At 36.6% G+C, this 22,736-nt stretch overlaps 1 protein-coding gene and 1 long non-coding RNA gene across 4 annotated transcripts in view; one reads left to right on the top strand and one right to left on the bottom strand.

Moving 5' to 3' along the window:
- Positions 1 to 22,698, top strand: part of LOC140612836 (uncharacterized) — a 27,947-nt gene extending 5,249 nt beyond the window's left edge. The window contains exons 2-5 of the long non-coding RNA XR_012013947.1: positions 9,441 to 9,517; positions 16,944 to 17,059; positions 19,985 to 20,644; positions 21,448 to 22,698. This is a non-coding gene — a long non-coding RNA (uncharacterized lncRNA). The remainder of the gene's footprint in view (positions 1 to 9,440; positions 9,518 to 16,943; positions 17,060 to 19,984; positions 20,645 to 21,447) is intronic.
- ELP4 (elongator acetyltransferase complex subunit 4) overlaps positions 1 to 22,736 on the bottom strand; it is a 252,787-nt gene that overhangs the window by 31,199 nt on the left and 198,852 nt on the right. The window lies entirely within an intron of this gene.

Here is a 22,736-nt window from a genome sequence, read left to right as displayed (position 1 = left end):
TCTTTAAAAGTAATCATACAGATAATACATGAGCTCTAAGTAATCATAGCCAAATAGACTTGAAAATGACTGTAAAATTATAGGAAGAACATAAATTTGCCCATTGAAATACAAAGCATAAGACCAATATTATCTCTGATTTAAACAGAGAAAGTGAGAAGATTCTTACTGCAAAGTGTATTTATTTTAACCAGTTTTTAAAAAAAATTCTAAAGGCTATTTGAAAAAATTAAACCGTTTATATCTAAAAAAAAAATCACTGTAATTTAATTTCAAAATCTTTTAAAAAATGTAGATTTCCTTAAGGTGATAAAAAGTTCACTGGTCCTGCTTTTGAAGGCTTAAAAAAAATCATTCAAATAAACTTTGTTGTGAGCACAGAGGAGGTCGGCAAAAGTTATTTTTTTATTATGTTGTCTCAATCTCACTAGCATTTGTATTACTTTCATGTAATGTGGTTTGTGTACAGGGTGTGGTGTTTTCCCTTTGTAGTCCTGTCATCTGTGCATCTGAGTTAGGTGTTAGAGGTTGTGCTGAGTATCCTGTGAGCTGTACTAGTTTCGATCTTTGCTTACCACAGTCATGCAGACCACTTCTGTCTAGCTTTTTAAAGCCTCCTCCATTAACTGAGGGGATGGCCTGTTCCAAAATCAAGCTAGCTTATATCTGTCTGGATTATCTTCTAAGGTTCCCTGACCCGTTTGGAGTTGCCACTTACTTAAATCTTAAACTTCATTTCTGTGCTTGACAGCAATGCCATTGTTTTGCTTATTTCCCGATTGGAAGGCTGGCAGTCTCCTCTGAGACTGATGCCAACTGAGCTCTGTGTATCAGCCAGTAGGAGTCACTTGGAGCAGATGGTCATCATCCTTCCCCACAGCCCAAATCCCTGGTCTGGGTGGCAAAGTCCCAAGACCACACCTACATACATGCCAACTGTCCTTATTTACTAAGATACTTCTCCTTATTTGTTTAGCTTAATAAATCATTTTCCCTAAGATCTTTCTAAAGGACTCACACGCTTATTTCAATTTTCTTTGATATATCTTCCTATTAGTATCTCTCCCCTCTATCCCTATCCTTTATTTGCCATGTTATTAGAATGCATATTTTTTAATCCAAATTTCGTCTTGGTTTCATAAGTATTTAACTACAGAGGTTTTATATAGTTACTGGTGTATACATACCAGGTTAAAATTCTATTCTAGTGAGAAAGTCTATAAGTCATTACTTCTACCATTTCTATTCTTCCAATTAAAAATATTAAAGTTGAATTTTGGTTGTTTTATTTTATAAAAAACAAATAATTGAATGAACAACTGTTTTAGGTCTCTGAGGAGCATCTTAAGAGACTGTGAGCTGGTAATATTTCCAAAAAAGTTGATATTTAACCTAATTATAGGGTGGAACATACAGCTTAATTCCTAAGGGGGCTAAATGTTCATAAAATGCTTTAAAAAAAGTAAGCCACCTAGTATCCCATTCTTGGGAATGTACAATTAGTAGGAACATCCTAAGCTAAGTTTGAAAACAGCAGTGAATGATTAAATCATGTATACGTCAGTTTGGGAGTAAAAAACTCCATCTTATCCTATGATTCAGAAACACAACATACTAGTAAGAAGTTGGCTGATAACGTAATCACGTTTAAAAAAAAGGTCATAATGATTTATAGTTAGTTTTCTTTTACAATCATCTGGAGTACCTAAGGAAGTCTCGGCAGTATAGGGATTTACAGGTAGCTTTATTCCTGCAAAATTATATCTAAATTAAGTTGTTATGAAATGAGATATACCATTGGACTTATACTTACATGGGTTCTATTACGAATCTTGTATAAAGTGAAAAGACCTTTTGAAATGCAAATATCCTCTCCTAATGTTTTTATAAATTCACATTTAGAAAATATCTAGCATTCTTAAACTGATGTCTTCTGGTACTTAAGGAAAGGGACTTGCCAAAGCATAAAAGATAAAATGTGAGTGGGAAGACATAATCCAATCTATAAAATTGCAGTTTGTAGTAATTGTTCTTTCAAGGAACAGAGGCATACTGAAAAGATCATGAAACTCACAGTAAAGAGGAATAGGCTCCTTTGGGTCTACTATATCAATGTGACATTTAATGTGCTGACATGAATGTTTTCAAAGTTGTGCCATTTGGAGCCTGCAGGCCAAAGAGACTGCTCGGTCAAAACTTAGTTCTTCTAGTGTCCATGTATGTAGCCAGGGCAGGTTTTTATTTCCCCAGAATTAAAGAAGCTAGTGTGTAATTTGTTTGGAGTTAGGGGCCATATAGTCCATCCCAAAAAAGGTGGACATAAAGGCCTGTATCATTTAATTATGGCAGTTAGGCTTATTGGTATTTCTAATTACTTAATACAAGCATTAAGGTTGATGAATACAAGCTACTCAAGTTGGTAATTTAAAAAGATATGACATATTAAAGGAAATACGATGTTACTGGCACATGAAAATAAGCATTAATAAAAACAAAGCAATATGCTGTTTCTGTTTTGTCCTTAACAGAGGTTTATGAGAAGACATGTTTTATATAGTAATAGAATTATACATTTTGGTAGCCTGGGGGAAGGAAGGTAAATTCTTAATTCAGACAACTTTTATGATAAAACTTTTAAAAAATGAAATAATAGTTTGAATATCCGAGAATGATACATTTTTCTTATTCTCATAATGTATTGCTAATGCTAACAGAACTGTTCTAGACATTCAGGATAATATCAATTATTTTTAAGCCCAGGATTCTTTTCTTTTTTTTTTAAGCCCAGGATTCTTGTAGAATTATGCATTAAACATTCACAGGAAAAACAACAACAACAACAACAACAACAACAACAAATATTCACAGGATTTCAGAACAAAGGGAAAGACTAAAAACTTAATAAATTCTCTAATTTTGCTTTTCTGCTATAGGAAGATGTAAATGGAAAATGTGAATTTTTTTTTTAAGATTTTTAAAATTTATCCATGAGAGACCCAGAGAGAGGCAGAGACATAGGCAGAGGGAGAAGCAGGCTCTGCAGGGAGCCCAATGCGGGACTCGATCCCAGGACCCTGGGATCACGACCTGAGCCAAAGGCAGATGCTTAACCACTGAGCCATCCAGGTTCCCCAGAGAATGTGAATTTCCTGATCTGTAAATTAGCTTCTTGGGAGATGGATTAATGCTTTATGTGGGCACACTACGCAAAACTTCTTTTGCTATTTTTTTTTATGGGCACAAGAACATAAGATTAGTTTCTCAACATGTATAGTCATTTAAATAAAATCATATTAAGCAATATTGTTAATTTTCACTGAACAGAATGATAGATGAGAATAAATCACAAGATGTATCTAGCAATAAGAAGACAAGATATGTTACATAATATGATATGGGCTTGTTATTTAAGATCTTTAAATGTTATTTTTTTATTAAAAAGTTCCACCCTACTTGTCAACATATCATTAAGAGAATGAAAATCAAAGTTTATCATTTCATCTAAAATGTTCTAGTATGAGGTGAGATCTTGCACAATCTTGTGACACATACTACCTGATAAAACATGCGCTGGATTAAAAAAAAAAAAAAAAAAAGCAAAAGCAGAGAACCTTCTACGTTGACAACTTCCATGATCCCATTGTCTAGTCGGGTTGAAACATACCATGCAATTACTATCCACAAAAGCTTGGACTTACAATCTATCCTACAAGTCTATCTATTTGATTTCGACAAGTATTACCCTCCTAACTGTATTACTACACAACTTAAACAGATCCTATTGCTGGATTGATAAAGAATAAAGATGAGTGAGATTCACAAATTACATTAGAGCCTGCGATGTTATAATAAATCCTTGAGTAATTTACCAAGGGGCAGACTCAACCATGGGACAGAGTTAATATTCTCTGGGATTAGAAGGTGAAAACTGAGTAACTTTAAGCTATATTGGAAGACTTTCAAAATCATAGTGTAAATTAGCAATATTAACCACAGCATGACTTGGAATTAAACATAAAATTTACCAATGGCTTTTAGCAACAAAATTGCCTAACAGTGTCTTGAACTTGTGTAGAAAATTGTAATGACTAGGAAGGGAAATCAATCAGATAGCTCTGGACCAGAAACTCAGGGCAACAAGTCAAATAGACTTTGATTTCTTACTTAAGGACAAATAAACGACAGACACTTTCCTATTATGTATTCTGTAATAAGAAATTCTGTTACATTTCTGTTTTAAAGCGATATATCCAGCAAATGTGTTTATAGAAATACAATAAACAGTTAACCTCCGCTTCTATGAGCCATTTTTTGCTAAGATGTTTCCTTCTCTTAGACCAAAGTCTGAGCAAACAGTTAGGCCTGGCATCTTGTGTAATGAGTCCTATCAAGCCCAGGATTCTTTTAATCACATTCAAGTGGCATTTGGAAGTACTTCACCTCTGACAAAGTTTAGTGTGCATGTGTGCACATGCATGAGTGTTTTCAACTTCAGAAAATGAGCATTGAAGAGGGATATTGAATAACCCCAAGAGCTTATTAACCAGTACTCCTTGTCATCTCCTTAAAGAAACATGGAAAGCTAAAGAGCTTCTGTAAGGATGAGTGGAAATAAAGATGTGTAGCATATTGTGTGTAAGAGGAGCAGTACGCTTATTTGTCAGCTCCCAAACGACAGGCTGCTGCTCTGTATTACTGTTACTAAAAATACCGTGCTTGGCATGGTAGATGTGAAAAAAAAAATCTGTAGCCTGATTTGGAAAGAATTCAGTGAGGTAAAAATGTAACCAAGACCTTCCCCCTCTTTCACTAGCCTTAGGCTTCCTCTAGTTTCCCTTAGAAATCTGTTTTTACTGCTCCTATAGTACACCCCAAACTCAGAAGCTAATTTATTTAACCCCCCTCTAAGGCTTTCTACACTCTGGGAATAGCAAATAAATACCAATTAAACTTCTCAGTACATTATAAAGAGGAAACATATCAAGTAAGTAGAAGGTATATTTTGATTTCTTTGCATTCCTTAGGATGGTACAGGCTGTTTTTAAACATAGTTTTGGGTGCTATTTCTAGATATCACTAGACTAGAAGATTCTCTGAAGGTTAGAGAGAGACAAGCATTCAACAATCTCAATCTGGATCACTATCATCTTTATCAGTAATAGTTTATGTCAAAGTGGACAGTTTTTTAATATTAATGTTTCATCTATGTCAAAGGACAAGCAGAGAATCAGGTGAAATAAATCAACTATATACATGTGTAAGGGCTTAAAGTCCTAGAAATACAGGAGGAGAAAAGTTAGAGAAGAGTTTATCTGGTAAATGTTTATCTAACTTAAAAACCCTTTCCTCTTTCTATCTTTCCTTCTCTCCCTTCCTTTCTCAATAAACATTTACTGAGCACCTGCTACGTATCAGGCAACCAGCTAGTGGAAGATACTAGGAGTCCTCATCTTCAAGAAGGTGCTGTCAAGGAGTTATGAACAGGGTGAAGTCACTGAGAGATAGTAATAGAGGAGGGGAGGCTCTGAAGAGCAGGTACTGCTCCAGTTGAATTTAATGGGCAAGTTGGAGTTACACTGGCAGTTAGAACCTTAGAAGAAGAAAACCCAGCATATGCAAAATCAAAGGGGGGATCTCTGGGTGGCGCAGCGGTTTGGCGCCTGCCTTTGGCCCAGGGCGCGATCCTGGAGACCCGGGATCGAATCTCATGTTGGGTTTCCGGTGTATGGAGCCTGCTTCTCCCTCTATGTCTCTGCCTCTCTCTCTCTCTCTCTGTGACTATCATAAATAAATAAAACAAAACAAAACAAAACAAAACAAAACAACAAAGGGATGTAAGGAACAGCCTGAGTTGTTTGGTGTGACTGGACTTTATGGTTTGTGCAAGGAAATAGTCTAAAGATGAGGATGGAGAAGCAGACAGAGGCTGCACATGTGAAGCTTTCATTTGGAAGACAGTGGTAAGTCAATGAGGGATTTTAATGGGATGTGACATGATCATCAGATTTATCCCCTGAAAATATTACTCTGGCTGTAATGATATCATGCTGGTGGGGCGTGGGCAAGGGAGATGGGGAAGGAGGGAAGCTGGGAGACCAATCAGGAGGCTACTGCAGTAATCTAGGCAAATAATGATGAGATCCCATCCCTCAAACAGGCAAAGCTGGAGATTTTGTTACTGCCACGGTTCTTCTGAATAAATTTCTCATTCCATCCAATATTTACTTCTTCAAAAATAAAATCTTATCCTGAGTAGGGATATTCATACTTAATCTACTGAAAAGTTGCTGTGATATTGGTGTCATCATTTTTCACCTAGTCTCTCTCCATGAGGAAGTAGGTGTTAAGAGAAATGAAGATCTGAAGAGTTGGATGTGGAGCATGAGGTATCAAGGATAGATGGATAGGTGGCCGGAGGGACATATCAATTTGACATATAATTTTTAAACTCCTATTCTATGACAGATATTTTCTTAGGTAATAGGTTCACTAATGTTCTTTTTCTATCCAGGATCCTACTTGCATTTAGCTGTTACTTCTCCTCAGTCTCCTCTAGGTTGTAACAATTCTTCAGTTTTTCATTGTATTTTATGTATGGTTTTTATACTTCTGAAGAATACTGAAGTTATTTTGTAGAATGTCTTCCAGTATGGGTTTATCTGAAGTTTTCTCTCACAGTTTAAAAAAATATTTTACTTTTAAGTAATCTCTACACCCAATATGAGGCTTGAACTCACATCCCCAAGATCAAGAGTTGCAAGCTCCGTCCATTGGGCCAACCACGTACCCCTTCTCTTACACACTTTTGGCAAGACTGCCACAGAAAAGATGTTGTATTGTATACTTCTCAAGGCATCACACCAAGAGGTTCATGATACTGATAGGTGCTATGTCTGGTGTTGTTGACCTAGGCCATTTGGCTGATGTCAGTCTGGTTTCTCCAAAGCAACATTATTACCTTTCCCTTTGCAATTGATAAGTATCTTGGTTAAGGGATTTGAACTATGCAAATCCTGTTTTTCCTCAAGTTTTTGGCTACTGATCTTCAAAAACATTAAGGGATCTTGTCTGCAAAATTATTGCAGTGTTTAACCTAACAGTGATTCTCTATTTCCCTTTTTCCTTCTTCATTTATTAATTTATTAGATTATTTATACTGGTATGGATTCATGGATATTTATTTTCTTCTAGGGGTTACAATTCAATAGTATCATTTATTTTGTTGCTCAAATTGTTTTGAGCAATAGAATGGCATGATCTGATTTACTTTGTGATAAATGATTACTCAGAGTGGTGCACAGCAAACAAAATGTGGGCAGGCAGTTCAGGAAGCTACTGCAGCAGCTCTTGTAAGCGATTAATGGTGGCAACGTATAACAGGGATTAGGGTCAAGACTGTAGCTGCAGAGGTGGTAAGAAGTGGCTAGGGTTGGTAGATGTATTTGTATAGAAATATTTCAAGCTTATACAAATCAAAACCACAGTGAGATATCACCTTATACCTGTCAGTACTGCTGAAATAAAAAAGGTAAGAAATGGTAAGGATGTGGAGAAAAAGGAAGCCTCATATACTGGTAGGAATGTAAACTGATGCAACCACTATGGAAAACAGCATGGAGGTTCCTCAAAAGAAGAAATACCATATGGCCCATTATTCCACTGCTGGGCATTTATCCCCTCAAAAACAAAAACATTAATTTGCAAGGATATATGCATCCCGATGGTTATTGTAGTATGATTTATAATAACCAAAATATGGAAGTAACCTAAGTGTCCACTGACAGGTGAATTGGTAAGGAAGATGTGGTATATATACACATACACACAAATATTATGCAGCCATAAGAAAGGATGAGATCATGCTACTTATGAAAACATGGATGGCAAGGTATTATGGTAAAGGATATAATGCTAAGAGAAATAAGTTAGAGAAAGACAAAGATCATATGATTTCACTCATACATGGAAACTAAAAAACAAAACAAATGAATAAACAAATAGTAGAACCAGACCTATAAATACAAAGAAAAAAACTGATGGTTGCCAGAGGGAAGGGGAATGGGGAGGTGGGCAAATGGGTGAAGGAGAGTGAGAGGTCCAGGCTTCCAATTATGGAATGAATAAGTCAAGGGAATAAATGACGCAGCATAGGGACCATATAATCAATGGTATTATAATAGCTTGTATGGTGACAGATGGCAGCTACACTTGTGGTGAACATAGCATAAACGCACATAGATGCTGAGTCACTGTGTTGTACGCCTAAAACGAATATAACATTGCATGTCAAATAAAATATGCTAAAAAAGAATGTTTTTAAAAAAGCAAAACCCAAAAAAACCCAAAGTGCAGATGTCAACTGTGGAGTCAGAAAGAAAATCATATGTGTTTATATTTTTCTAAAAATGTTTGGAAATAATTTGAAATTTGTTAATATTTATTTATTTTAAAGATTTTTATTTTTTGAGATATAGAAATATATATATATAGAGAGAATGAGAGAGCGAGCAAGCACAAGCAGGGAGCAGAAGGAGAGGGAGAAGTAGGCTCTCTGCTGAGTAGGGAACTGGATCTGGGGCTTGATCCCAGGATCCCAGGATCCCAAGGATCATGATCTGAGGCAGATGCTTAACCAACTGAGCCAGCCAGGTGCCCCAGAACTTTGTTAGTATTTGATACGTTATATAATAGTACTATATATATAAAAAAAAAGAGAAATATTTCAAGTATGTAGAAACCCCAGAAAATATCATTAAACAAAACACCCATGTACTTAGCACTAGGTGTTACTACATTCTAACATTTGGCCACTTTTGCTTCAGAATAAAACAATAGTGAAGATCCTGGTATATCCCTCAACAATTCATACCTCTCCAGAGGCAAGCATTAAAACAAATTTGACATTTGTTTTTCTCATGGACAGTTGTAATTATAGCATATATATTATATATACATAAATTATAAAAATATATTTTTATATGTTTAAAATTTCATATACATGGTATACTACATGTATCATTTTGCAACTGGTTTTATTTCATGAACATTTATGATGTGGAGATTACCATTTGATACATGCAGCTCTACTTTATTTTATTTATTTATTTATTTATAAAATATTTTATTCATTCATTCATGAAAGACACAGAGAGAGAGAGAGAGGCAGAGACACAGGCAGAGGGAGAAGCAGGCTCCATGCAGGAAGCCCGATGTGGGACTCGATTCTGGGTCTCCAGGACCACGCCCTGGGCTGAAGGGAGGTGCTAAGCTGCTGAGCCATCCAGGGATCCCCTAGCTTATTTTTTTAAACTGTTCTGTGTTCCTTGTATGAATATATAAAAATAATTTGTCCATTCTCTTGTTGATATTTATGTTGTTCTCCTATTTTTTGTCCTATAAGAAATGCCATACTCAACATTCTTTTCTTCTTCTGTACATAGGCTGAAGTTTTTCCAGAGTGTGTATCCAAAAGAGGAATTTCTGGGTCAGAAAATATGTACAGTATCAATATGACAAGGTATTGCCAACTTGTTCTCAGAAGTAGTTGTACTCATCTACAATCCCATCGGCATTACATGGCCGGACTTCAAGAAATCTGCTAATTCGATGGGTGTGACATGATAGTTGTATTTCACTTTTTATTTTTCCTGGCTACTAGTGATATTGAACATTTTTTCATGTTTTCTCTTCTATGAATTACATATGCCTGTTTTCCCATTGAGTTGTTCTTTTATGGCATACTTTTTTTTTTTTTATGGCATACTTATTCCATATGTTAACCCTTTGTTGGTGATGGACATTGTAGTTTCTTTATTTTTTAGTTTGTGGTGTCTTTTATCAACCAGGGTTTTTAAATGTAATATGGTCAAATAATATTGTCCTTTTTTTCCTCCGTAAGTTTTAAAGTTTGTCTTTTTACATAAAATCTTTTAAAGTAGTTGGGAATTATTTTTTTGTATACAGAGTAATATTTTTCATAAAATTATCCTGGCACCAATGGTTGAATATTTAGTCCTTCTTTACCCTACTCATCTGTAATGCCATATCAGATATTTTTCATTTTTAAGTTTTCTAAATAAGAGGGTGTATGTTTTTCTAGGCTCTTTATTGTCCTTTCCTGGCTTATCTATCCCTGTTACACCCTAATGGTTTAACATTTTATGCTCTTAGAGCAGATCTGCTATTTGGTAGGACAAGTCACCATCCATGCTCTTCTCCTTTAAAACTGTCTCAGTTACATTTTTATTTTAAAGATTTATTTATTTATTAAAGATTTATTTATTTATTCATGAGAGACACAGAGAGAGGGGCAGAGACACAGGCAGAGGGAGAAGCAGGATCCCTGCAGGGAGCCTGATGTGGCTCTCAATCCCAGGACCCCAGGAATCACAACCTGAGCCAAAGGCAGATGCTTAACCACTGAGCCACCCAGGTGCCCCAAGATTTATTTACTTATTTTAGAGAGAAAGAGAGTGTGTGTGGGAGCATGGGGAGGGGCAGAGGGAGAGGGAGAGAAGCCGACTCCCTGCTGAGTGTGGGGCCCAACACTGGGCTTGGTCCCAGGACCCTGAGATCATGATCTGAGCTGAAATCAAGAGTTGGATGCTCAACCCACTGAGCTACCTAGGTGCCCCAAAACTGTCTTAGTTATTCTTGACTCTTTGCTTTTCCATTTGAAGTAATGGTCAGCTTATCAAATGCAAAGGAAACCTCAATCAGGAATTTGACTATAATTGCATTACATTTCACATTATGATACTGAATCTTTTCATCTATGAACATCTCATCTAAAAGGTCTTAAAGGGCCTTGAATGAAATTTGAAGCCTTTCTCCACAAAGGTCTCACACATTTTTTGTTAGTGCCAATCTCCAGTGCCTTATAATTTCTGTTGATATAATAGCATGAGCGCACTGCAACTTACCAGCTGTGTGATCCCACGACCCCAGGGTCCAAGTTACTGAGACTCTCAGCTCCTCAGCGTTCTCATCAATAAACTGGGGATAGTAATGGTACCTACTTAACGGGGTTTGGTGTGAGGATTAAACTGTGAAAGCATTTAGTTCTGTGCCTGGCACAAAAAAGCTCTTAGACTTTTTATTTTTCATCCAACAAATACTGAGTTCTAGGATGTGTCAGGCACCACTTCCAGCACTAAGGATAGAGCAGTGAACAAAACAAAGCTTTTCTCCCCTCATATAAATAATTCATGTGAAGCACTTTTTTAGGTTTGGCACTTAATAAATAGTAGCAGAGGGGTGCCTGGCAGGCTCAGTCAGCAAAACATTAGACTCTTGATCTCCAGGTTATGAGTTCAAGTTCCACATTGGGCATGGAGCCTACAATCAATCAATCCAATCAATCAATTGTAGCAGCTACTATAGGGTGATATTGACACCTAAAAGAAAGAGAGGAGCAAGCCACAGTGTCCCAGATAGAGGGAAAGCAATGCTAAGGCCTCACGGTGGTAGATGTTTGGTGTGGTCCAGGAACAGTAAGGAAGCCAGCTTATCTGAAGTGAAGAGAGCGAGGAGGAGAGTAGAAGACAGACATAGTGAAGGTGAAGGGCAAGATAATAGAGGCTACTACAAGGACTTTGAGACTGAGTGATTTGGAAGGCTATTGTTTTTTTATTTTTTATTTATTTATTTTTATTTATTTATTTTTTTTTTTATGATAGTCACACAGAGAGAGAGAGAGAGAGAGGCAGAGACACAGGCAGAGGGAGAAGCAGGCTCCATGCACCGGGAGCCCGATGTGGGATTCGATCCCAGGTCTCCAGGATCGCGCCCTGGGCCAAAGGCAGGCGCCAAACCGCTGCGCCATCCAGGGATCCGCTATTGTTTTTTTAAACGAGCATACTAATATGAGCTGATGAATAGTCATTACCAATAATAATAATAATAATAATAATAATAATTATATTTTCTAATCAGGTATACTTGGTATATAAGAAAGCTAGTAAATATAGTATATTCATTTAATAGTGATGATAATAGCTAGTCAATACATAATGCTTGTAAAGTACCAGGTACTTTACATAGATTAAGTCTTTTAATCTTTTCAATAACCCTTTTACAGATGAGTCTACTGCAGTATAGATATGCTAAGTAAGACCCAAGGCTTTAAGGGTGGTTAGGTCCTAAGACTGAGATCTTGCATCTGGCAACACTGTTGCATTCTTTAACAGTTTGTGGATTCTCTTGCATGTGTGCAGTCACCTTATCTGACAATAAGGACAGTATGGTCTTATCCTTTCTAGTTCTAACAATATTTATTTTCTTTTCTATTTTTTTTTTGGGGAGGATGTCATTAAAACGTTTAGCATCTCTAGTAACAATGCTAAATGGACTTGAAGAGAGTAGATAGTCTTATTCTTTATTTTAGTAGGAATATTTCCAAATGTTTAGCATTAAGAAAAAATGTTCTTGCTGGTCATTTTTAAAAAATTACCAATAATGAGTGCTGAATTTTATTAAGCACTTTTCTGCATTGTGGTATTGAACCGTTCCTGGTTTTATGAGAGAAACCATACTGTGTGTGTGTGTATGTGTGTGTGTGTGTGTGTGTGGTGGAGAAAGAGTGGGGGGATAGAGAAAGAAAGAATAAACTGCCAAATTCCATCTGTTTCATTTAGGATTTTTGTATCTATGGTTATAAGTGAAACTGATCTATAGTTTTCCTGTATCATCCCTGTCTAGTTTCGATAATACGAGCTGAATAATTTTCCCTTTTTCTGTTTGTAGCTTTTACGAGAGGGATTACTCGAAATTGTGATAAGCTATATGTGGTATCTTTATTGTGGAAAGATTTTTCCACTGGATCTGGGATATTGTACAGGTAGCGGGCCTTGTTAAAGGATTGGAGGTGAGATGTGAGTGAAAGGGGATGACTCTGAGCTCAGAGGTTTAGGTGGAGGGGTTCGTGCCAGGCACAGGGATAAGGGAACATTACAAGGGGTGGAGATGGGTGAAAAGGTGATTAGTTCTTTGACATGTTTGATGTAGTTTCTTTAGGACATCAAATGGGGCTATTCAAGAGGTTGCTGGGGTTGTGCTGGAGATAGAGTTTTGGGTCATGGATTCATTTCATTTTGTCTGTTCAAAGAAGATTTCTTGAGTGTCTATTCAGTGTCCAACTCTGGGTATGCAGTCTTTCTCCACTTCCTCCAAATTCAGCCTCATAGGGATATGACATTTGTCATTAATAGCAGCTATGTTTCCTGTGCTTCCATTTCCTAACACTAGGGTTTTGGTTACTCTTCCTTCTCCCAGATTTTCCAAAATGTAGACCTGGGAGAGGGCACATGACTGATGGGGGTTGGGAAAAAAGACTGTATGTAGTGTTTGAAATTAATTTTTAAGTTGGAAAAACTTTGGGTTTTGTTCTTGGCTACAGTTAGTGCCAGCTTTACAAATAGGTGCCAAAGCCAATTTCCACTAGTGGACTTGTTAGAAAGTCATCATTTAAGATACACATATTACCGTGAGTTGGGGAGGGTTTGGATGTGAATAGCACAAGCCTCTAGGAGACTTAATTTTCTCATACATAGAATAAATGTTTATTGGGACTTGATTTCCTAGATTTTTTTCAGCCTTTTAAATTTTATATAGTTCATATATAAATAGATATATTATAAACAGATACATATACACAGAGATACTGGTGATTTAATACTGGTGGATGAAGAATTCTCTTCTGTGGAGGTCTTTAGAAAAGATATATTCTCTTTGCATATTTCAGTTAAATGTATGTCTGCCTAAAGGCTAGACAAAGGAAAGGTGAATCATGAATACAAGGAACTAAATATGGTCACAGAACTGAACAATTGGAGAAATCACAGGGAATGAAGACAAAAGCCTGGATTTCACCACAAAAGACATTTAAATGAGACCTGTAGGAAACGTGCTATCAGGAAGATACTCTGGCAGGAGGGAGAAATCAGAAAATATACATTGCTAGCTCTTTGGGGACTTGCAGATATTGGGTAGAAAGCAAAAAATGTAAAAATAAAAATGAACAACAAAACTCCAACCCTTTGTATGGACGAAAACCTCTGTGAAAGTGAGCTGAGCAACAGGACAAGGGCAACATGTCATATCCATCTGGGTCAGGTCGAACCTTCAGGCAAGACAATCAAGGACTCTGCAAAACCACTGACTGCTTCCCAGGTTGCCCAAGGGAAAGACCACTGTGACAGGGAAGAAACAGATGCTTCTGAGTGAGGATGAGTTAACCGTGTCCTAAGAAGAGAGCAATTGCTTTCCTGGAGGTTTGAGTGCTCTGAAAAAATCTCCAATTTTTCTGGAGCCCAGGAAAGGCTTTGCTTGTAACCACTGAGCGCCTCTGCTATCCCCACTGAGGCTGAGTTCCTCTCACCCACAACTCCTTTTCTCTTTTTACTTACACTCCACAGAGATCAAGGTTAAGTACACATAAAAGCCTCCAAGTTTTCATGATAGACTATACATAGAAATTGAATAATGGATGGTTTAAAGATCATTTGTTAGAATTAAAAATCACTGACAGAGGAAGTGGTTTGGAGTAATAGCTGTGTGGATCGATATGTATAAAGATTTAGGTCCAGGGCAGCCCAGGTCGCTCAGCAGTTTAGCGCCGCCTTCGGCCCAGGGTTTGATCCTGGAGACCCGGGATCCAGTCCCACATAGGGCTCCCTGCATGGAGCCTGCTTCTCCCTCTGCCTGTGTCTCTGCCTCTCTCTCTCTGTCTGTCTGTCTCTCATGAATAAATAAATAAAATCTTAAAAAAAAAAAAAGATTTAGGTCCAGTTTGCTGGCGGAAGTCTCTCTTAGAAAGCCAATATAACTATATGGGGCCATACACAACAACTGTATTTTTATCACATTTTTCATCACTCTATAACTCATCTGTGTCCAAGCCTTGTTATTTTTTGGGAGGGACTTTATGTGTATCTTTCTTCCTTACTCATTTTTATTATAGTTTTTGACACATTCATAACCTCATACTTAAAATAACTGAATCCCTGATTCATTTCTCTGCCTCCACCAATATATTCTGTATATTTCTATCATATTAAGTGTTGCTTTTAGTGCACTGCCAAGAATCTACAATGGTTTTCCATGTCCTACATGGTTTTTAAGGAATTCCACAAATCATTCCCCCCCTTACTTATTTTTCCCAGCCCAAATTTTCTTCCGTCAAACCGGTTTGTACATTGTTTCCAAGTGGGCCACTGGCATTCACACCTCCTTGTTTTTTTAATCAGGAAGATCTATCAGGAAGACCTTTCCTCTTTCAGTGTTTTCCTAATACTACATTTCAAGGTTTAGCCAGTCTTAGTACCTTCTTTATTTTAGACCTAATTGATTCTCCTTGTTGAGCTATAATCATTGATTACTCTTTACAAGTTATATTGCATTACGTATGACTGTTTCTTACCTACTAGCCTTTTCTGCCTAAGTTCACTTAAGAGTCACAGGGACAGGGCAGCCCAGGTGGCTCAGCGGTTTAGCGCCACTTTCAGTCCAGGGCGTGATCCTGGAGACCCGGGATCGGGTCCCATGTTGGGTTCCCAGCATGGCACCTGTGTCTCTGCCCGTGTCTCTCATGAATAAATAAACAAAATCTTAAAAAAAAAAAAAGTGACAGGGACAGTCCGATGTGTGGGGAAAGAAAAAGCCATCAAGTAGGTCAGTATTCATTAAAACAAATGTCAACCGGAAATCTATGCTATAAGATCTTGGTTTACTTTGCTGTAAAGACTTTATGTAAATGTATAAGAGGGAGAGATAGTAATATAAACTACTATTGTGGAACACAACTGAAGAATCTGCTCATTCCAGAAAAAGAAAACAACTGGAGGATGTTCTAAAATTATCCTCAGCTTCTTATCTCTAAACGAAATTGTAATCTGCAATTGTAAAGTATTCTGTTTTGCATGTTATCAGAAAGACTCTTTTTTAAAATATAGTCCAACTATAATTTTAGGTAATATATATTTTTTAAATATTTTTCATTTATTTATTTATGATAGTCACAGAGAGAGAGAGAGAGAGAGAGGCAGAGACATAGGCAGAGGGAGAAGCAGGCTCCATGCACCGGGAGCCCGACGTGGGATTTGATCCCAGGTCTCCAGGATCGCGCCCTGGGCCAAAGGCAGGTGCCAAACCGCTGCGCCACCCAGGGATCCCAATTTTAGGTAATATTTTTATGCTTTAATTCACTTCATCTTGTAGAAAAGTTTTTGTGCACTAAACATAAAGAAGGTTTTCATGACTTGATACTAACTTATCTTTTCGCTATGTAGCTCCTAGGTTGCTTGCAAAAATCATTCATCATTGTTAAATAAGTAAACCTCTGCTGCTTCTCACTCTGGGGCACACTATGAAGAGTTGCCTTTGAGAGAAGCAGCCAAATTTAGAGCATCTATTTTTGTCACTTTTTATTTGGGGTTCATATTTAAAACTATAGCAGCCATTCTCTATCCATGGTGACTTACTACCAATGGCATGTCTTTTCTGACTGGTAGTCAGTCACATTATTTCTCAGTGCACCTCAGTATCAGCAGTCTGGACGATGACTGCCTAACTCTTTGGAGTGACCCTATGTTACTTAAAGTGAATTTTAGGGGGATGCCTGGGTGGCTCATTCGGTTAAGTGTCTGCCTTTGGCTCAGGTCATGATCCCAGGATCCTGGGTTGGAGCCCCACATTGGGCTTCCTGCTCAGCAGGGGTTCTGTTTCTCCCTCTCCCTCTGCCCCCTCCCCCTCTAATAAATAAATAAAATCTTTAAAAAAAGGAATTTTATGTACACCATTTAACTAATAATATGCTATGATTGTCTCGAGTGTATCCTACATATTATATAAAATTCCATCTAGTCCTTTTCCTTTGATTTGATAACGAGAAAAATGAACCTTATTTATATAACTTCAACCTCTTCCAATCCATCTTCTCTCCACAGTGTCCACCTCCTATGCTTGCTTCTATTCCTCGGCTTCCCCTACCACGGGATCATTCTTTAAAGTTTACTTACATGAAGCTCTCAGATCATCCTTTTAACATAGTTTCCATCATCTTGTAAGTACTTACTTATTATTCATACTAACGTTGGGTTTTTAACTGTATTAAAACACAAACACTATGTTTTAATATAGTTTGTGTTCAAGTTAATACTTGTGCTCTCCCTCTGCATGTCTTCCCCATTTGACTGAAAGCTCCTTAAAGGAAAAGGTTATATCATATCTACCTTTCTTTCTCTATGTTTATCTTTCCAACCATGTCTGGCACAGCATTCCATATATATGCTCAATAAATGTTTCAGTTAAAATGAATAGAGTAAAAAAAATGAATAGAGTGTGTGTGTGTGTGTGTATATATATATATATATATATACACACACACATATATTTAAAAGTCTAAAAAAAGAAAATTTGTGTTTCTTCAATTCACTAAAAGTCCAAATTCTTATTTATTATTTATTGGTTTAAAATGCTAAAGGACATTTCTGTATGTATGTATTTACTTATTTATAAAGATTTTTTATTTATTCATTTGAGACAGAGAGAGACAGTGACAGAGAGCACAAGCAGGGGAGGGGGAGAGGGAGAGGAAGAAGCAGACTCCCCACTGAGCTGGGAGCCTGATGTGGGGCTTGATCCCAGGACCTGGAGATTATGACCTGAGCCAAAGGCAGATGATTAACTATCTGAGTCACCAGGTGCTCCTGTTTTCATAATTTCTTTTTAAAGTAATCTCTGCACCCAACATGGGGCTCAAACTCACAACCCCAAGATTAAGAGGTGCATGTACTTTTGATTGAGCCAGCCAGGCACCCCCAAATTTACTTTATTAAAAGGAGTTGAGGGGTGCCTGGGTGGCTCAGTAGGTTAAGCATCTGCCTTTATATCAGGTCATGATCCCAGGGTTCTGAGATTGAGCCCCACGCTGGACTTCCTGCTCAGCTGGGAGCCTGCTTTGCCCTATCCTCCCTGTCCTTGTGTTCTCTTTCACTACTCTGTCACCATCTCTGTCTCTCTCAACTAAATAAATAAAATCTTTAAAAAAATAAAAGGATTTGAGAGGTTCACTGTCTACAATCATTAACCTCAAACTTGATTTTCCTCTTGCACATTTGTTGGCAGCCTGGAAGCTATTGAAGCTGCTGAAGAGGCATTTTGAACTAAAGCAATATTCTTATATTTTATCCAACTATAGAATGACTAACATTTCAATATTATTCATATCTACTTATGAGAAAGCCATGGACAACTTGCCTCTATTATTAAGGCACCATAAGGCATAATTGTATCTAAATGGTTCAGGATAAAACACACACCAAACTGTTTTGCTGAAATCAACTTATGTAGTTGAACAGTTATTGTGTACTATTAAACAGTTGGCACATTTCATATCTTTGGCATGTAAAAGCCAATTTGGGTTTAGACTTATGTTGTTTAAATGATGCCAATGTGTACTTCTCACCTTCTTAAATATATCAAAATTCCTCAGGATGCCAAACAAAATCTATCCTCTGGGAGTAAAATGTGCCAATAGCTTAATGGTACATGGAAGCATTACTAGAAAAACTTGAGAGGGGGGGAAAAGACCTTTTTCCCACTAACTGACTAAGGTCTCATAAATGAAAATGAATTATAGCTCTGGAAATTACCTGGTGAACTCTAGGCCAGATAGCCAAATTAGATAATTCAGTACAAATTTTAGAATGATGTCAACATAATTCCTTCAACTTTATAGCCTCTGGGCATAAAGCTGGCTTTCTTAAAGCCTCTCTTGGCAACTGTGTTTGCTATTTTAAAGCTTGGGGGCAAAGTCTAAGAATTTGGAAAGAAAAATCTTCTTCATTTTTATTTTCAGAATTTGGGTAATGGTAGTCATGATAAAGGAAATGGGAACTCTACAATAAATATTTAGATAAATATGTGCTGTATTTACATTAATCATGCAAATTGTGGATTTGTTTGTGGTCTGGCAAGTATGTGCTTGTTTTGTATATAGAAAGAGTAGGAAGTTTAGCAGGTAATGAATATAACCTAAGATATTTGTAGATAAACACGTGGCATTTGAGTATCACTATGTATTGGTACTTTAAACTTCTTTTTAAAGGTCATACAGTTTTAAAATAATGAAAAAATAAAATAAAATAAAATAATGATAACACAGCATGAACTTCAACAGGAGATTCTTCTGTAAAGTTAATCATTATTACTAAAATAGAAATTACTAGATTTCACTTAAAACAAAGTAGTTTGTCATTATTAACAATACTGGACACCAAAAAGAAAGACCGGAGACTGTATTATGAACATATTGTACCTGTCAAAAAATAGTTTCTATGCATCTACCATGAGAAAAATCACATTTGAAATCGCTCTAGGATAGAACAAATCACAAATAAAACAGTTAGCAAGTGCTAAAATACATCAGTGAAGAAAAATTCCTCTGATTCCATAATAAATGTCAATTTCAGATTTTTTAAAATAAACATATAAGCAAACAGTGAATGTTGCATTTCGATGTAGTATAGTTATATATAATTTTCAGAAATCATCAGGCTTAGAGAATTTTAATTGTCTTACTATACTTTAATTGGTCCTGTCTTATTTAATGTAAATCTGTCTCATCGTAACATTCCCTATTTGTCATGAGAATGTGTATAAGAACAAAATAACTAGACTTTTCCTTCTTTTTTTATTGTGGTAAAAAACATATAACACAAAATCGACTTTCTTGACAAATTTTTTAAGTGTATGGTATAACACTGTTAACCACAGGCACATAACCATTGTGCAGCTGACTCTAGAATTTTTTCAACTTGCATGACTGAAACTTCATGCTCATTGAATAGCAGCTCCTCATTTCCCTGCCTGGTAGCGCATGCCAACCACTATTTTACTACTTCAATGAGTCTGACTACTATACATACCTTATATAAGTGAAATCATGCAGTACCTGTCTTTCTGTAACTGGCTTTTTTATAAGTAGGTTCCATGCCCAGTGTGGAGCCCAACGTGGGAGCCCGAGCCCATGACCCCAAGATCAAGACCTGAGCTGAAATCAAGATTCGGACTCTCAATTGACTGAGCCACCCAGGCACCACTACTTTTATTAGACATTTTATTCCCCAAATAATTATCTATTACTTCATATTACTTTCCCAACATGTCTGTGAGAACCTCAGAGCCTGAGGAAATGGACTCATATGTGTTTTTATGGCTAACTTAGTACATAGATACTAACTGTGGAAACAATCTGTTTAGAGATGGTGGAGCTTTTGTACTGTTAGTATGGCATGGTACAGCCATTGCAATTGACAGTAGACATAATATCTTATAAGAATTCAAAATATCCCTCATCTCTAATTTTTGTAGCCTTTGCAAATAAATAAGCAAATTCTAAAATTAGCTGTAATTATAACATTCTGTTTTACTGGTAAAAAAATTCTTTTGGATTTGATTTTCCTTTTGAATTATGGTAGAGAATGAGAGCCAAGAATAACTTGAGATTCTTCCCTCTATCTGATAAGATATTCTGTGGCTTTAATATAAATGAATAATTCTATAACTTCTTTCTATTTGTTAGGAAACAATTCAAATAGAAAACCCAACACACCTCCCTAAGATTCCTGGTATTATTTATCATGAGGTAAGGAGATCATATTGTACTCTTTCAATCTAACTCTAATTTCGGTTTCCAAACAACCTATATCTCTTTCGAGGTTAAAAGCACCAAAGTACACACAAACACTAAGGAAAATCTTAAAATTTCCTGAAATGCATTAGCCACCCTATTTATATACCAAATACCTTGTTTGTTTATGATGGTCTACATCATTAATCTAGATAAATAAATGTAGAAGTGAAGGGAGCTAGGTTTGCTGTGTTGTCCATTGCCCAGCAACCAAAGGTTACGACTGTTTTTGCAGCAGGGCACTGTGGGGGAAGACGTGGGGCTCCTGCAGCATATGCCACTTGCCACCTCACTGACTCAGACAGGAAACACCTAAGAACTCACATTTACTCTTGGTCAACAGGGCAAGTTTGGGGTATTTACTTTTTAAAAAATGTACTTGCCTAAAATGTTTTTGTTTGTTATAATTAGGTGATGGATACAACAGAAGCTCCGTATATTTGAAATCCTAAATTGTTTTTGGTCAAAAAAGTGTACATATAGTTACAGTGTACAGTTAGTTATATGCTTTAATTCTTTAAAATCAGCTTTTTGAACTTTGAAAAAAAACCCTGTTTTTTAATTTAAAAATATATTTTTAACAGTAATACATGCTTATAATAAATGAATATCCTATAAAACACAGTATAAAATATGTATAAAGCAAAAACTAAAATTACCTCTACCTACTCCTAATTCCCGAGTTGCATTCTTTGAAGTAACTATCCTTCCTTTTAATAGATTATATATTCTTCTTTAGTATTAAAATTATTTTTCAGGGCAGCCCAGATGGCTCAGCACTTCAGCACTGCCTTCGGCCAAGGGTGTGATCCTGGGGACCGGGATCAAGTCCCACACTGGGCTCCCTGCTTGGAGCCTGCTTCTCCCTCTGCTTGTGTCTCTGCCTCTCTCTCTCTGTGTTTCTCATGAATAAATAAATAAAATCTTAAAAAAATAATATAATAAAATCATTTTTCAGAATGAACAGATATGTAGTTATATATTCACAGCAAAGTATCTGCAATGGATTTTGTAAACGACACATCAAAACATTTAATGAGAAAGATGATAAAATCAAAAATTTCCTCTTTATTAACCTGGCATTTGAACGTTACTAAAGATATAAAGCAACTGACTTTTAAAACTTATTTTGCCATTTTTCTATTATTGGAAGTGAAGTTTATTTCTTTTACAAGCTTTTGTCCAACAGGCTTTAAAAAATGGTATCGTAGCAATAATCATGCTTGATTTAAAGGAATGGGCACTATTAGGCACTCAGCTGGCTCAGTTGGTAGAGGGTGGGATTCTTGATCTCAGGGTCATGAACTCAAGCCCTGTGTTGGGCGTAGAGCTTAAAAAAAATCAAGTAATGGACACTATCATTTTTGAGATAGATGAGCTTATTTGAATGAAGAAAATATACTGGTGGTATGTGAACTGGAGACTATTCAACAGATGTGTGCTTGGAGGAATTACTCTGCACGCTCAGTGCTATGTGGTGTTTCTGCTAAAAGACATTTAAGGTGTGCTCTGCCTGGCATTAACTTGCCCAATGAGTGTGATAAGTCACTACCTGAGTCTCAGCTTTATTGTTCGATTGGGCATAATTCCTGCCCTGAGAGTCAGAGTTTATTAGCCTTTGATATTCTTTAAGACACTATGAAAGTAAAGGCAAGATAGACATGCTCACTACATTCAATGATAGTAGTAATTTTGTTGAAGGGAGGGACCTCTGTCCAAGAGTAAGTGTGAACAGAAAGCTTTCGTGGCTAGGCCTCCTTAGAAGTTTGGAATAATTTACAAAGGAAAAGTCCTCTTGACATTCAACAAAAGTGGTTATTTTATCTTTTACTCTTTAAGGAGGAGTGCTTTGTTAGAAACCTGATTCTCTCAAGTCCTGGTTCTATCATAAATTAGCTACCCCAAGCCAATAAATTGCCATCTTTAAGTCTCAAATTTCTTTGTGTATGAAGTGTAATTATTATCTGCCTTACTTTCAGAATCTAACAAATTTTTAGTTAGCACTTACTATGCGTAACAATGCAATGCATGAGAATACTTTTGTCTT

This window comes from Canis lupus, chromosome 21, assembly GCF_048164855.1.
Source record: "Canis lupus baileyi chromosome 21, mCanLup2.hap1, whole genome shotgun sequence".
NCBI lineage: Eukaryota > Metazoa > Chordata > Mammalia > Carnivora > Canidae > Canis > Canis lupus.
This window is presented reverse-complemented; position numbering and strand designations above follow the sequence as displayed.